The sequence below is a fragment of the Numida meleagris genome, chromosome 2 (genome assembly GCF_002078875.1).
Source record: "Numida meleagris isolate 19003 breed g44 Domestic line chromosome 2, NumMel1.0, whole genome shotgun sequence".
Taxonomy (NCBI): Eukaryota; Metazoa; Chordata; class Aves; order Galliformes; family Numididae; genus Numida; species Numida meleagris.
The window spans coordinates 123,388,878-123,404,070 of record NC_034410.1 but is presented as its reverse complement, the minus strand read 5'-3'; the positions used below and the strand labels follow the sequence as shown (position 1 = coordinate 123,404,070).

Here is a 15,193-nt window from a genome sequence, read left to right as displayed (position 1 = left end):
CTCCTCATCATCTTTGTCGCCACTGGTTGCATGCTTGGCATGGCTGTGGCATACAGTGTTAAACCTCACTTGGGAGAGTGGGGAGAAAGGATAAGACCTTTGGTCATGTATTATCCATTAAAAAGAAACATTTAATTTGTTATTATCTGACTGAATTTAGTGCATTTTAATTAAATCATGATTTTAAGATGTTTGAAATGTGCTTGTCAGGGCAAAAGAAATCCACCACATGCTTCACAACTGTTGCAGAACGACGGTTGTTTTTCCTAATAATCAGTATCAGCCCCAGCTCTTAAGAAGATGTCATCCCTCTCTTGTTATGGCAAGAGAGCACAGGCAGCTGGGACTATTTTGTGTCCAAACAGAAATACACTGATTGATTATATGTACATTTTCCAAATGCACTTTTCAAAGTCATCAGGAAGACTGTGCTTTTTAGTGTATTTGCATTAAAAATCTTTGATATAAACTTTTAAAAATCTTTATAATCATCTTCTCAGCCTCATTTTCTGTAATCCCACAAACAGTGGGAACGCAAAACCTATGTCTTACTGAAGTGCAAAAGACGTCCAAGGGATTAAACTGTTTCTCGTAGCAGTTATGGAAAGATTTCTGCAAACCCCAGTGGTTGCTTAATTTACTGTGGAGTGCTTTGTTAAATAAAAAATGCACTTGAGCATCTGGCAGGATAGTTTGCTGATTCAGGTGCTCAGGAGTTGCTTTTGTTTAGTTCCTTATTTTCTTAAATGACACAAACCACTTTCCTCTGCCTTTTCCCCTCATATTTCTACTTTTGAAGTTTCGATTTTTTAGATCCTGTGTTGATTTTGTTTTCTGTCCCACAGTTTTGCAGCTCATTTTCCTCTTTTGGAAGAGGATGCTCTGACTCTCATACTCCATACAGACATTTCCCTTCCACCTTGTTAAAATCTCTCTCGTGCTCAAATGTGCTGATGGGATGGGATTTTCACTGATTATTTACTGATTTTTTCTCCCGCAGGTCAGTTATTCAGTTTCCTGCTTTGGAATTATTTCCCTCAAACGAGTCTTTCTTTGTCCTTCAGAAATGCGCAGTGTTTGTAAGTTTGAAGTTAGGCAGAAGAGTGCCTCAGAGAGCGCATATATAGCACAAACTTGTTGCTTTGAGCTGTAATAAGTTCATTTTGCCAAAGCTAGAACTGCAACAGGATTTCAGCGGAGAGAGGGGAAGCCTTCTCCAAGATACAATTACCAACAAAAAATTGTTTAAAACATACCTTAGGATAATTTCTGCAGAAAACCTGTTATCTGTAGTGAGAGAAACTCAGATAATTCAGTGTCTTCCCATACTTCAAAGAGATGTGGTGTGTACACTCAAACATTTTGAATGAGCAGTATGGCACCTTTGTGAGGTGGCATCAGTTTCTCATCTTCAACTAAAACGTTAGTCTTTGTGGGCCAAAGTTGTGATCTTCTATTACAATGGATGGAATGAGCCCTCTGAATCAAAGGAACAAATGTTACAGAGAAGTTGACAAAAAGGGAAAATGGTGGCATGCCCTGAAGACCTTCATTGACACAGAATGTAAAGAACAAAAGCGAAGTAAAGGGAACCAACACTGACAGACCAAAGATTTGGGCAGCTGTTAGACCACAACTTTGATTTTCAACTCTTCCTTTCTTTTACCTCCTGCTGCTTCAGGCCATCTCAGACCTCCGTGTCTGATAAATGAGGGCTCAGTCTGCTAACAATTACTTAATTTGCATATGTAATTAATATCTGCCACTTTTATATTGCCTTATTTGCATTTGTGCGGTGGTTTTTAAGGCATGTTATTTAAAGAGCCAACAGCTTAAATCAATGTCATGTAACATTATATAAATAGATTAGGTGCACATAAAAAATAAAATCGGCATAGGTTCTCATTAACTTTTGAAATAATGCTTGATGACATAGAGATATACCAACCTTCCTACCTTACCTTCATACCTCTTAGACTAGTCAGATATGAAACTATCCTAGCTCTGATCTTCTCATATTTGGAACCACAATCAGACTGCACATAAAACACCAGTCTCTGAAGACCTTAAATGAAAAACACCACTAGGATCACCCCACTGGTTTCGGTTTTGTCGTTCCCATACATCTGGGCAGCCCTCACAGTCTTTTTAACAACTTCGTAATATGATACGCATTAATTTAATATGCCATATTTACATTTCTCATAACCTTTCAGTCTTAATGTCAACAATGAATTAAGTGCTTTTAAACTACCCTTATGCTCAAACACTCAGACTCCGGAAGGTGACTGAATATTTGCAGCTTTCCTGCAATGACACTACCCGTACTTCTAACAGCCTGCACAGCTGTATAATAGAATCATAGAATCACCAAGGTTAGAAAAGACCTACAAGATCATCCAGTCCAACTAATAGTTCACCTTCTCTCAGCAATTCACACCATTCAAAGTGAAAAGATCATAATATGGTGTAAAGTCTCCAGAAAAGTCTGCACTTCTGTGATTCTGTATTCTAAGCATAAAACCTACAGAAGTACTTCAATTACAGAAGAATCTGCATGTGTATGGAACTTCTACTTGCTAATTCTTAAGCCTTACGATATCTATAATAGCAGTAGTCATTAGTGAAGTAAATTCAAAGTAGCTTTGGAGCAGCAGCAGAAGACTACAAAGCACATCTCTGAGTTCAGGCACATTGGGAATCTCACTGACACTACTGACAAGTTAGATACTCAGGATTAGGAGTTTGTTTCCTGAACCCACTCTGTCTGTGTACTATCATGATTATTTCCAAAAGGTGTGAAATGACAAACAGCTGTAATTTAAGGGAGGGAGAAATGACACAAATACATTGATTTTTACCAAAAAAGAAAGTAAGAATATTTTTTCTTCCACATAAAAGCATGCATAGGAATTGAAACAATGAGTACAGGTACAGAATTTCTAAAGATAAAATAATTTACATTTTTTCAATGCTTTCTATGAGGTATAGGAGCCTCCTTAAGTTGAAAGTAGTTCCAGGAAAAAAAAAAGCCACAAAACCGCTAAACGTCTCAAACCTGATCGATTTACCTCATTTTTTTCCTTTATTTCTTCATTTTGTTCTCTATCAAGACATCTATGTACCAAAATCTAAAAGGCAATTTATAAACATATGAAAAGTAGGATTTATAACGGAAATGGCAAAATGTATTACAAGTAACATGTGAACCCAAAGTCTTTAAACAGAAAACCATTAATCAGGATATCTCGTTAAAGTACATGGATCACAAGAAGAAGCCAATCAAAAAGCAATCATATTTCAATTGTTTACAGCTTACCCAATAAAACCCTGAATAATGTTTAAGAAAGGTCATCCACTTGATCTATGCATTGCTGAAGTTCCAACAGCCCAAACCACGACCATTACACAGTTACAAGGAATAATTATATATATGGATAGATTACTACTTCAGAATTAATTTTCTCTCCATCTGGTGTACATCTTATTTTGACCACAAATTAGGTACTGTGCTAGGAAACTAATTAACAATCATTGTAAACAATGCGAAAGAGAGCAATCTGATTGATATACTGACCATATTCCTTCCTTGCTTTGTACTGCAGTTGCAGCAAAGACCATGCTGGACTGGAGCATAGCAAAGACCCTGAAGGCAGCAGGTGTACATTTTGAACTATTTTAATTTTCTTCTCATAGTAAGAGCGGATAAGGAAATATTTCCTTTTTTAATGTAAAATCCTTTGATATTTTACATACTTTTTGAAGAACAGCTGTAACATTTGTGTTTTGAAATCACTTTCCAGTATTTTTTACCACAGATACTGCTGAATTCTTATTCTGTCAAACACTCTGTAAATACCGTTAGCTTTTCAGAACAGATTACAAGGCACAAAGGTTTCCAAGAGCACAAGTTAAACTCAAGTTTTGTCTTTAAGACATTTAAACCATTTGTATTTAAAGATCACTAGGACGGGGACCACTGCTATCTTCTGGGTGATATTCAACACTAAGCAGACAGCAATATTTCTTGTAAGAATGACTGAAACATTAGGATACAATCCTGTCAAATGATGACCTCCTATGAAAAGATTTGGCAATATTTGGAACTGTTATATTTTTATACACTTCAGAATTCAATACCTTATAACAGAAGGTAGTATTACATGATATTAAGGAATTTGATCCCTTAAACTACCTAAATGAACAATGTATTAAGTAGTGGCAGCCAATGGTTGTACTTCATGTCCAGAGACTCTAGATAGCCACTGCCTTATTCAGGGTGATCTGCAATTAGTTTCTTAAAGTTTATTTATTATGCAGCTGCTGACGCCAACTCTGTAATTCAGACATTTTTATAATTAAAGCTGGAAATCTGCCTCAAAAAATAACATCTCTTCTTCATATTTGAAAAGTTTGTATCTGCAATATACAGAAGTACTTAGATACTTAAATACACAGAAGCAACTTAGATTATGTTTAATTTAAGGAGCAGAAATTAACATATCATTGCATGGGAACATGATAGGCCTGTCTGGACTGGACACCATGGAAAATATCTGCTCCAATAAATAGTCTGAAGGCTGAAAATGAAATTACACCTTGGACCCTCAGTGATTATACTGAGTCATTTTTAACTCATTTGCTGGGTCTTTGGGACTGCTCCAAGTAACTGTGCAGAGTTAGGAGGAGGGATCACTCCAAAAAATGCAGCCAGTGGCAGCATGAATAAGGCTTCTTCAGTTCTTCTGCATTTCCAGTGCTTCTATACTATATCCCAGAAGTCTGTACATCCCCACAGACCACTAAAAATCCTCATGCTGCAGTCTATAACATGCTTATGTGTCCTCTATAAAACAGGTCACCTTCAGCTGGCTCTAAGTAGATCTGATTTTCCAAGGTGCTGAGCATATTCATCCCTCCCTGCCAACACTTGCATTGGGATGCAAGGCATTCATATCTGATGTCTTCAAATGCTTTGTAACCCTATAAATCATTGAACAGAATGTACTGTAAGACCTTACTTGATTAGGCAGATGTGTAAGAAACCAACCAAATATTAAGTCCTCCAATGAAAAGCACTTAAGTCTGCTTACTGGCGGTTGATCTTAGTGGTCTTATCCAACCTTTATGATTCTATGATTAATCTAGGATCCTCCAATTGAGCTTCAAATTCAGAAATTTCTGCCACCCCTTTAAAACCCACTTACTTCCAAAGAAACATAAGCTCATGCTGGATGGGCATGAGCAGGATTTCCTTTTTCTCAGTACTGCGCAACCAAATGGTTCCTGCAGATTTACAGTTCCATCTCAATTTCCCAACCGACGTTCACGATTAACCCAATTCCATTTTCTGTTGTACTATTCATCATACTACAGAAAATCATTTAACCTGTGACCTTATCTACTATAGCAAAGCAGTGGCCTGTGTAACTAACATCACAATGCACCTGTGTTCAACTGATAGTACAGAAGGAGCAATCATAAATCACAACATTTCATAAAAATTAAGTTTGTGTAAGAGCACATCCTTTACAACTCAGTGATGAACAAAAACTAAGAGAAGATGGAACAGGAGCTATCTAATCAGGCTTTTGTTTTGAAGTGACTTACCTCCCTGTATTCAGTGGTGTACAAAAGTGTTAGCGCACTTAAGTGGCTGTGTGCCTGTGACTGAGAAGCCAACCATGCCCTGTTGGAAATCTTTGACTAAGACACTGCTCCAAATTCTTACGGAATGTCAAGCAGCAGCAACAAAGAGTAATAATAATAATAAAGACAGATGGATTGTGTTTCCTTCTAAATTTTCAGTTTGATTTAAATGAAGTTATTCCTCTCATTTCCACTATGGGATGCTTAAAAAATTAGTGAGCTGACAAGTCTGTCTCACACAACACTGCTACAGAAACAGTCATAAAGGCCAAACTGAAAAAAAAACACAACATAGTTAACAGATGAAATATAACCATCTGGTTTTACTGTAAAGTACGTGAAGGCATGCTGATAAGTATAAAAATCCTGTCCATCTGATTGAAATAATAATAATTATCTTCAAATGGAAGGGGGTAAACGATTGTGCAATTTGACTTTTCGTTATTACAAAGATCCCCAGTTCCTATCACCTCTATGCTTGCATTAGATCAGAAAAAATAACAAGAAAAACAACTAAACAAGAATGCCCTATCCCAAATGCTACCAAAGGAAACAACAAAACTACAAAATAAAATAACAAAAACAAACAAACAATGAAGTTCTCCTTTGTTCCTTTGTTTCCACAAGTTACCAGAAGATTTCAAGGCTAGAGGTATTTCTTAATGTAAAATGTCAGCAAATTCCAACATACCTCTGCAAATCTCTCTCTGCCCAGAGATGTGGTGGATGCCCTACCCCTGGTGACACTCAAGGTCAGGCTGGATGGGGCTCTGAGCAACCTGATCTAGCTGTAGATGTTCACTGCAGGACAGTTGGACCAGATGGCCTTTAAAGGTCCCTTCCAACTCAAATGATTATACGAAATAAAATAAAACACTGTGTTTTTAGTATTATGAAATAACTGAAATTTGTTTTATTCAAACATATTCACAGCAGGACCAATCACAGCTAAAAATAAGGAAATTCATTTTGTCTCTTAGCACTTAAACATATGACAATAATATACATATAGTAAGCAGGGAAAAAAAAGAGCTTGACATTTTCTCAAGCACTATTATCAAGCTTAGCTGCTTTTCGTTGACTTCATTCTGTCCAACCTGGTGAGGTAATTTTAGCTGGCATGTTATAAATCACTGGCAAGATTAACAACAATACACATTAAGATGATATATGTTTTATTGCTGCTCAGCTAAACATGTCAGCTAAAGTAATTACGGCTACGAAACTGCATTTATTTTTCCATTGTGTGATCCTTTAAGTCACTCACATTTGAGATGAGGAATATCCACTTAAGTCTCTTTCAAAAGCAGTTATTAACTGCATTACATCATTTAAGACAGAGTTGAAAGTTCATTACCCAACGCATGAATCCTAAATTCTATAACTTTAAGAGGAGCTAGGGAAAAGTTGGGATTATCAGTACTGGAGAAAGTAAATATGTATAAAAGCGTGTCCTGGGGACTGTATGGCTGCAGGAGATGGCAAAGGAATTTAGGATCTTCACTTTCAAGTCGCTTTTTTCACTACCTACTCAGTGAGTAATAATCGAGAGTTGTAAAAACAAACTGTTTGGTATTCACTCCCTGGTCTCAATCCAGATACTCATGGATGATGCCCAGGTTCATGAAAATTCACTGCATAGTGAGAACCCTTACTGGCAGCTGCAGCAGAAGCATTAAGCACTGACTGTGCAGAGAAATTGTTACCTACTCTAAGACAGGGAAGTTCTTTGAAAAGAGATGTAAGTCATACTGAATGAGTAATGATTTAAGTACTTTAGGTCTGAACAGCCAGTGATTTATTCAGTGCCACATAACAAAATCTTCCAGAAATGCTCCATAATTGTTGGGGCTGGAGCTCCATGAAATAAATAGACTCAGGGCAAACTGCAGGACACGGCATTATCTAAGTGAGACAGCTAATGCTGTGTGACAAAGCACATTACTGCTGTCCAGCCCCGACTTATGCAACATTCATTTAATGAGGTGCAAGAAGTAGAAAATGCTTTAATAAGATGTGCAGCTGCTGCTAAATTGGAGAGAGATACTATAATAAAGAGATCTCTGGAAATACAAATGAAAAATAACAAACTAAAATTGAAGTGGATAATGAAGTGTGAGATCCTCACCATTTGCACAAATGTGGCAAGAACACCTCTTTGCATGGGATGTGTTCCCAGGTGACAGCTCTGGGATCCTCAAGTAAGGACTGAGGGCAAACAAAGGATCTTCTTAGGTAACAACTTCAACTGTTCCCAGCCCCATTAAAAAGAGACGAGAAGACAGCACTAAAATCCTTAACAGTTTTTCCAGTAAAATGATTAATCTGAAAAGACCCAAGTATGAGAGCTCATTAAAGAAAGGTTAAGGATAAGAATGGACTGAATGTAAGACCTGTCTAAAGGAATCAGCATCAGAAGATTTTGTCCAATTGAGCACAACACACCAGTATCAGAAATAGCCCAAAGAGACAGAAATATCTCTCAAGCTGTTCTAGTCTGTCAGTCGGCTCTATCAATCTAAAACAGTAAGAGAGCAGAAAACCCCAACCCATTCCTTCACTATGACACAGGAAGCAGAACCCAGAGAAGCAGTAAAACTCAACGCAAACGAGGAAACCCTCAACTGAAGAACTTCTCAGAAGTGTAGTCCCATTGACCAGACAGGCCACAGGAATATGGGAACTGCAGTCAGAAACATGCAGAACAAGTGCTTCTCCTGTCTGGACCTACAAAGCTGTCACGATCCTTTCCTCCCCTCTGTTTTTCGCATGCAGGATGAGGCTCATAAAGAGAAAAAGTAATCTGATCTATTTGACAGCAGTGCTGCTCTGATCTGGATGTTCATTTGGAAGGCCTCTGGGGATCTCTTCAAAAATGAAATATTCTCCAATTCTTTCATAAGATACATTAGAACTGAATCTAACTATGAAAATTAGTGCTTCACAGTCATTCATCTGTTTTGTACCGAATTTTAGAAAAGCGTGATTCAATTTTGCCATTTACAAAACCAGCTGTTACAAGGTACTTGAGTGGTAAGCTCACTTTCATCATAACATGGATGTCACTAAGGCCACTGATAACCCTGTTAAGAATTCTTTGCCCATTTCCAATAACTATATTCGAACTCCACTCCAGCTCACTTTTTGTTCTACGTTCTTTTAAAACACATTATTAACTTTTAGAGATAAAAAGTAGAATTAATACAGGTCATTTATCTTGGTGTACAGTCCTTCAAATATTTGGTAAAGTATTCTTGTGGACACTCACTGAGTGAAGAAAATGTTATGTGCTTTAACCTTGTGTGCTCAGCATTGATTCCAGAACTGTGCTTGTGTACTACTCTTTTGCTTTAGAAGAAGGCAGAAACAGAGACAATGTAGAAGATTTTTTTACATGCCTAGGGGAAGATGAGTGGTATTTATGTTTCAAATTATTGTTTCCTAAACTGAAATATAAACGTATAGTTACGGGTTACCCATTCCCAGACTTCTGTATTTCTGGGAAAAAGCAAATGTTTGTTAAATGTACTATATGCAGAATCAAAATTACAGTTGCTCCCATAATTTTTAAGCCTCTTCCATCAAAGTTTACTGACAGTTATATTCTTGACAATGCATAATTAATTTTCACGGTGCTTTAATTAATGATCTGTCAACTTTCATTTTAAAAATTGGAAGCAAGAAGTGTTTCTCTGCTAAGAGAGTATACTATTCAACTGCTCAGTAATATGCCTTGAAACAGTTCTAGGTAACAAAAGTTAAGTACATCTAAAAATAAGTCAAGCAGAAGACATTTTAATGAGCTAATGTCAGCTACTCTGATCTTACTTTGCATCCTCAATGGGCTACTTTGGGCGGTTTCTAAGTCTCCAGCAAGCTGTCACTCAAGCAACAAGATTAATCTAGTAGAGCAAATGAGGATTGGCTGTCTGATTAAAGTACATGAACTCTTTATTAGAAGCTTTAGGGGACTATGTGCTCCTAAAATTTTTTCAAAGGAAGAGGAGCTCTAACTTAGCATACTGCTTAGAACCTCTGCCTTTATTTCTTATGCTTTTACTTCTTGGAGCACCTGTCTATTTCTCATGCTTTTACTTCCTTCAATTGCTTTTTAATTTGTAAGAGTTAATGTAAACTGAAGCAGCCAAACTGCTCAGTTATTGATATCAGCAATTTCTGTTGAAATAAAAGAAGGAATAAAAGAGAATGAGAGGAACCCATTGCCTTAGGAACAGCCAATCAGTATCATTCTGAATGAACAAGTTTGTCCTCTTAAGATTACAATGACGTAATTCGAATATTGCTTTTACTATAACTGAAGTCATTCGAACCCAGCTATTTGGAAGAATTCTTCAGTAATGCAAAACGTTTTGAGAAACTCCACATTATCCTCTTTATTGATGTTATTCTGTGCTGCTTCTTCTGGTGATACCCACTCTTGCGATAAGCAGGAATGCAGACACAATCAGAGGCAGAGATGTGTGTAGACAACTGTTTGGAAGTTCATTTTTTTCATCACTCTGAAGGTGCAGTTTGCACCACTTAATGTACTGATGCAGGATTTTTTTGAAAATTATTGTTTTAAAAGAAATCACAGGTCTTGCACCAGTCAGTGGTTTGTGAGAAATAAGTTCTGAGAAACAGGCAAGTGGCTTTGGAGATCTGTGCTTAGTTTCTTTGAAAACTGAATTACAGGAACCTTGGGAAATATTCGTATTTAACACTGCATCATAATCATGCTATTCAAGGTGGTATTTTAATTAGATAAAGAAACTTCTAGCCCACAAAATGTACTTTATTTATGCATAAAAATGTTAAGAAATTACACATCTAACCAATATCCTGTTTGCTCTCTACTCAGCTGGATTACGTTTTGTAACATTACTCAGATGTTCTCATCTCCTTTTACAGCACACTGCACAGGGTTGGGCTCTTTACACACTGAAACGCATATTTTATGGTGGTCGTTGAAATGATCGTTTATAACTGCTCTGATCTGAAAAATTTTGCATGCTGCTGCAGCTGAAATTTGTAAAAACAGCTCAAGGCTCTTCTTAAATCATGTAACCTTTGTTATCAATCTGGGGAAGCCCAGTCCTTGAAGGTAATACCTTAGCTTGCCTCTCTGACAAAATTTACTCTTACATACAGTGCATATTCACACTCTGTGTGGAGTAAGCAATAATACAAGAAAACATCTACTGAGATCCTTTTTCATCTGTCACAAATACAAATAGGCTATCTTGTGCGTTCTTCTTATAATATATAAATAAATCTTTCAGGAAAAGACACTGAATCTCATACACAGGATTAAATGGAGAACTTACTATTAAAGGTACTTACTATGCAATTGTTTTCAAACTTAACATGCTCTGTCTTCTTATTAGATGAAAGTCTAGAATTAGCCTGGGAACTGTAATAAACACTCTTAGTAAAATTATGTTGGTGTGGTGGTGGAAGTAACCTCTGAAGGCCATCTCATCAAGTTTCCTGCTTGAAATGGGGCTCCTGACAATGGAAGACCTGGTCAGCTCCGGTTTGTCTAGCCATGTGTAGGAAGTACTCAAAGAGATATTCCAGTCTCTCTGGATAACTTGCACCAATGCTGCACTTGCCTCCTAGGCCCAAAGCTTTACCTGAAACATCTCAAAATACAGCTTTAATTGTTGCCACTTGTTCTGCTAGAAAGCCAGAAGAGAGTTTGGCTCCATCATCTTTGTAGTTCTTTTACATTAGTAGATTATGACTAGTTCCTCCCTTAGCATCTTCTCTATACTCAGCAAACTCAATTCCCTCAATCTCAAAGTGTTCATTTTACAGGCCCCCAACCAACTCCATGGCTCTCCAGTGGACCTTCTTGAGTGCATCAGCCCCAAACTGGGAATGCTATCCCAGCTGTAGCCTCACCAGTGCCAAGCAGAAGAGTATCTGCTCGCTATACCTCTCCGAATGTAGCCCACAATGCAGTTTCTGTTATTAGTGGAGAGAAAGCACTGTTGCCTCAAATTCCACTTGGAGTCTGCTGTGACATCCAGCTCATATATTATGATCCCATAGTAAACCGGGATGTAGACAGATCACGAGCTGTTATGGGGTTACGGTACTTTCCTCTTTAGTTGCTATGATGTTTTATGATTATCTTCTGAATAGATCAGATTCGCAAGGACATGATCCCTATCAATGCTCAAGTATTTGACAATACTCAAGGGACGGAAAGGAAGAGGAGATAGAGGAGAGAAGCCTTGAAAGGCTTTCCTTTTAGGAAATAAAGGTAGACATCCGAGGAGAGGTCAGGGAGCTTGGGGAAAATTACAATGGGATGTTCTTTTGAGAACGAACACATTAAAAAAGGATATCTACTGTCATCTGAAAATCATGACTTAGCACCTTTCTAGAAAGCAAACAAAATTTAAAAACAGACAAGTACATACAGAGAAATTATCTCTGTAGATATCATTAGCATCTGTAATTGGAAATTTAAAAAAAAGGAATTCATTTTTAAATTTAAATGAACAATTATAGGCTTTCACTCCATTGAAGATGCATTAAAGTGTAGCTGACTATACAAAATCATATCCATATTTTAGGTTTTCCTGCTAAAATGTGTTGGGTCATCTCATGTTCCTGAGTAACAGTACCAAGTATTGATTTTTAGAAATTATTCAGGTTGGCCCAGTCTTGCCCTATATTTTGTACTAGAGGCATGAAGTGAACAAGGGAACTTCTGTAAGGAAATGGTAGTTTACAATGTGCTAGTTTCTTCCGGGAGTTGCGACAAATGAAGCAAATGGAAAAATTTAATTGCTTTATGGAAAGGCCAGTAAAACAACTGTGCATTGCTTACAGGAGAAAAATTACATCGGAAGTAATAATGTTTGACCTTGTTCAAACAATACATTTTCAATTACTACACTCCTGCCTGTGAAAACATTTTTTTATGTCTGAAAAGTACGGTCATGTTTTGCTATCTTTACAGTTCTCAGCATGTCTTTATTAAGCACACATTTGCTATCTGCATTTTCAAGTGTTTTTGTCTAGACAGAAATTGAGCTATCAACTGAACACATTTTCAAGTCAAGCCTGTAGGAAGCGTAATTAGAAAAGTTCTCAAATATTACATCAGGAACACAGGGAAAAAGTCTGCATCCTAGAAAATGATTAGAAAGGTTGTGCTCATATTACTTGTCAGTCATCAAAATCCCAAGACCTTGAATTCCACCATCGCCATTCTGATGGACAGAAATAGGTCATGTGGGTGTGCTACAGTCCTCATGAAGCCATGCATGCAATCAACTTACCAGTGATGGAATCTGACTGCAGTGCCCACAAACAAGGAATTTCTTCTGCTTGGTCCTACAGGTTCTTCCAATGGCTTTTAGAGGCTCTCCCAGTTGTTCTAAAGGTTTTGCACACCTCCTCTTCAATACCGGCTGGTGTGTAGCAGGCACCTACCCCCCTTCATTCTGGCCCACAAGCTGTGAAAAGACCGGTCCTGGTCCCACAGCAGGGCACTGCACACCTGAGCTGCTCTTCCTTGCACAGCACAATGCTCTTCCTCATGTCCCAGCTGCCCGCCCCAGGCAGCCTGCACCCAACACACGCTCGTCTCTCTTTATCTATGACAATGTCCTAGATGCGCAATGGTCCACAGGCTTCCATCATCAGGGGAAAAACTCTATAGCTAAGATAATTTTCTGAAGGGACTGTCATGTAAGGGCACCTTTTAATTAAAAAAAAAAAAACAAACAAAAACAAAAAACAAAAAAAAAACCCCCACAACTGCAGCACTATTCCTACAGACAGCATCAAGGCTATGTCAGTGAAGATGATACAAACTAAAAGCTGTCCAACTAGAATAAGACCCTTATCACAATGTTTGTTACACGTCCTTGCACTAGAGGGGGAGGCTCACTGTTATGTCGGGGAAAGCTATCACTTCTTTAGAAATAATGGTCTGCAAGAACGGAGTGCACTGTTAGAAGAAGTGTGACATCCAGTTTCTTTATTAAAAATGAGCAAACAAAGATTTTTCTGTGATTTCCACAACTAAAACAGAAAAAGTAAACTTTTGGTGTAGCAGGTAGGTAATTTTCCTTGAGGATCTTTTTCATTTTCTAAACAGTGCAGTTTTGCAAGTAGGATTTAAAACGTTCTTACTCCATTCCCCAACTTCTTGCCTGTATACAGGTATTTTTCATATTATTAAGAAAATTATGAGCTAGTAAAAGCAGTAAAAGCACTGCGGCAAACACCTGTCTCAGTTTCTTTCCCATTTTAGAACCATATTTTAGCAGGAAAATAGAACCTGTGGAGTAGCACATGACCCACCTGTGCAAATCACGCTTTGTTTCTGGAAAACATGCTTCTGGCTTCATTTACTGTCTCTTGGCTAATTTTACAGCTACTGTGGCTACAAGTTTGTATTCTTTGTTCCTTTTTATGCTATTCACAGAGGCATCCCCGATTTCACACAGAGGGTGGTGACGCACTGGAACAGGTTGCCCAGGGGCGTTGTGTATGCCCCGTCCCTGGAGGTATTCAAGGCTGGACGTGGCTCTGGGCAGCCTGGTCTAGTGGTTGGCAACCCTGCACTCAGCAGGGAGGTTGAAACTCAATGATCTTTGAGGTCCTTTTCAACCCAGGCCATTGTATGATCCTATGATTCTATGATTTCCAACAGCCTTCTCTGTTCTACTTTCGGTGTTTCGTGCTCCAACACTCAGCACAGGGGTAAGAAAAAAACCACTTCTTTACTAGATGTGCCACCCTTTATCCCACACTGATTGCAAATTTAGTGCAGCCTCACTAGAATTTTACAACAAATTATTGCCTATTTACAGTATCAAGGGTTTTAAGTATCAAGGGTTTTTTTAGTATTATTTTTATAAGATACGTGTGTACATGAGGAAGAGCTGTTAGTTTAAAATCTCCATGCCATTAGTTTCATCAAAAGGATCTTTAATAAGACAACAGTGTTCTACCAAAGGAAAAAAATCCTTAAAAATAAAATAATACTACTCTCATCTGGAAGGTCCTTAAGTTTGTTTCCGAACCAGCACAGCACCTTCAGACTCTTCATGAATCTGATCTCTTCAGATATCACAACAAAATGTTTGTGGGACAGATAAAATATGGGAAGACTTTGCAGAAAACATAGCTCCCTAGAAACAGATATATATAATTTTTATTTTTTGCTATTTAAAGGTGCACATTTCAATTTTTCCAACGTGCAAAGAGGATAAAGCTTTTCGGACAACGCTGTTGATGCATTTAATTTGGAACACAGAGATTACCTTGGTCTATTTGTGGTTTTACTGATTTTTGGTGTGTGAACAGTTCTTATGATATACCTACTTATAACATACGGAGGCAGTTGCTAAGATTGTATCTGAAAGTACCTATACCATATGCCTCTCGTGATTAATCATAACCCATCTGCTGCTTTTATTAGTCTCTCAAAACAAAGGAATTGGTGGGTTAGCATTCTTCTCAGAGCCAAGGGCAGCAGAGAAAATGCCTTTTCTATTTCGGGCCCTATTTTTAA

At 37.8% G+C, this 15,193-nt stretch overlaps 1 protein-coding gene across 1 annotated transcript in view; it reads right to left on the bottom strand.

Annotated features, from left to right (window-relative positions):
• The window catches only part of SLC26A7 (solute carrier family 26 member 7), an 82,592-nt gene extending 68,947 nt beyond the window's left edge, over window positions 1-13,645 (bottom strand). Inside the window, exon 1 of the mRNA XM_021388733.1 lies at window positions 12,948-13,645. The gene's annotated coding sequence lies outside the window, so the exon portion shown is untranslated. The remainder of the gene's footprint in view (window positions 1-12,947) is intronic.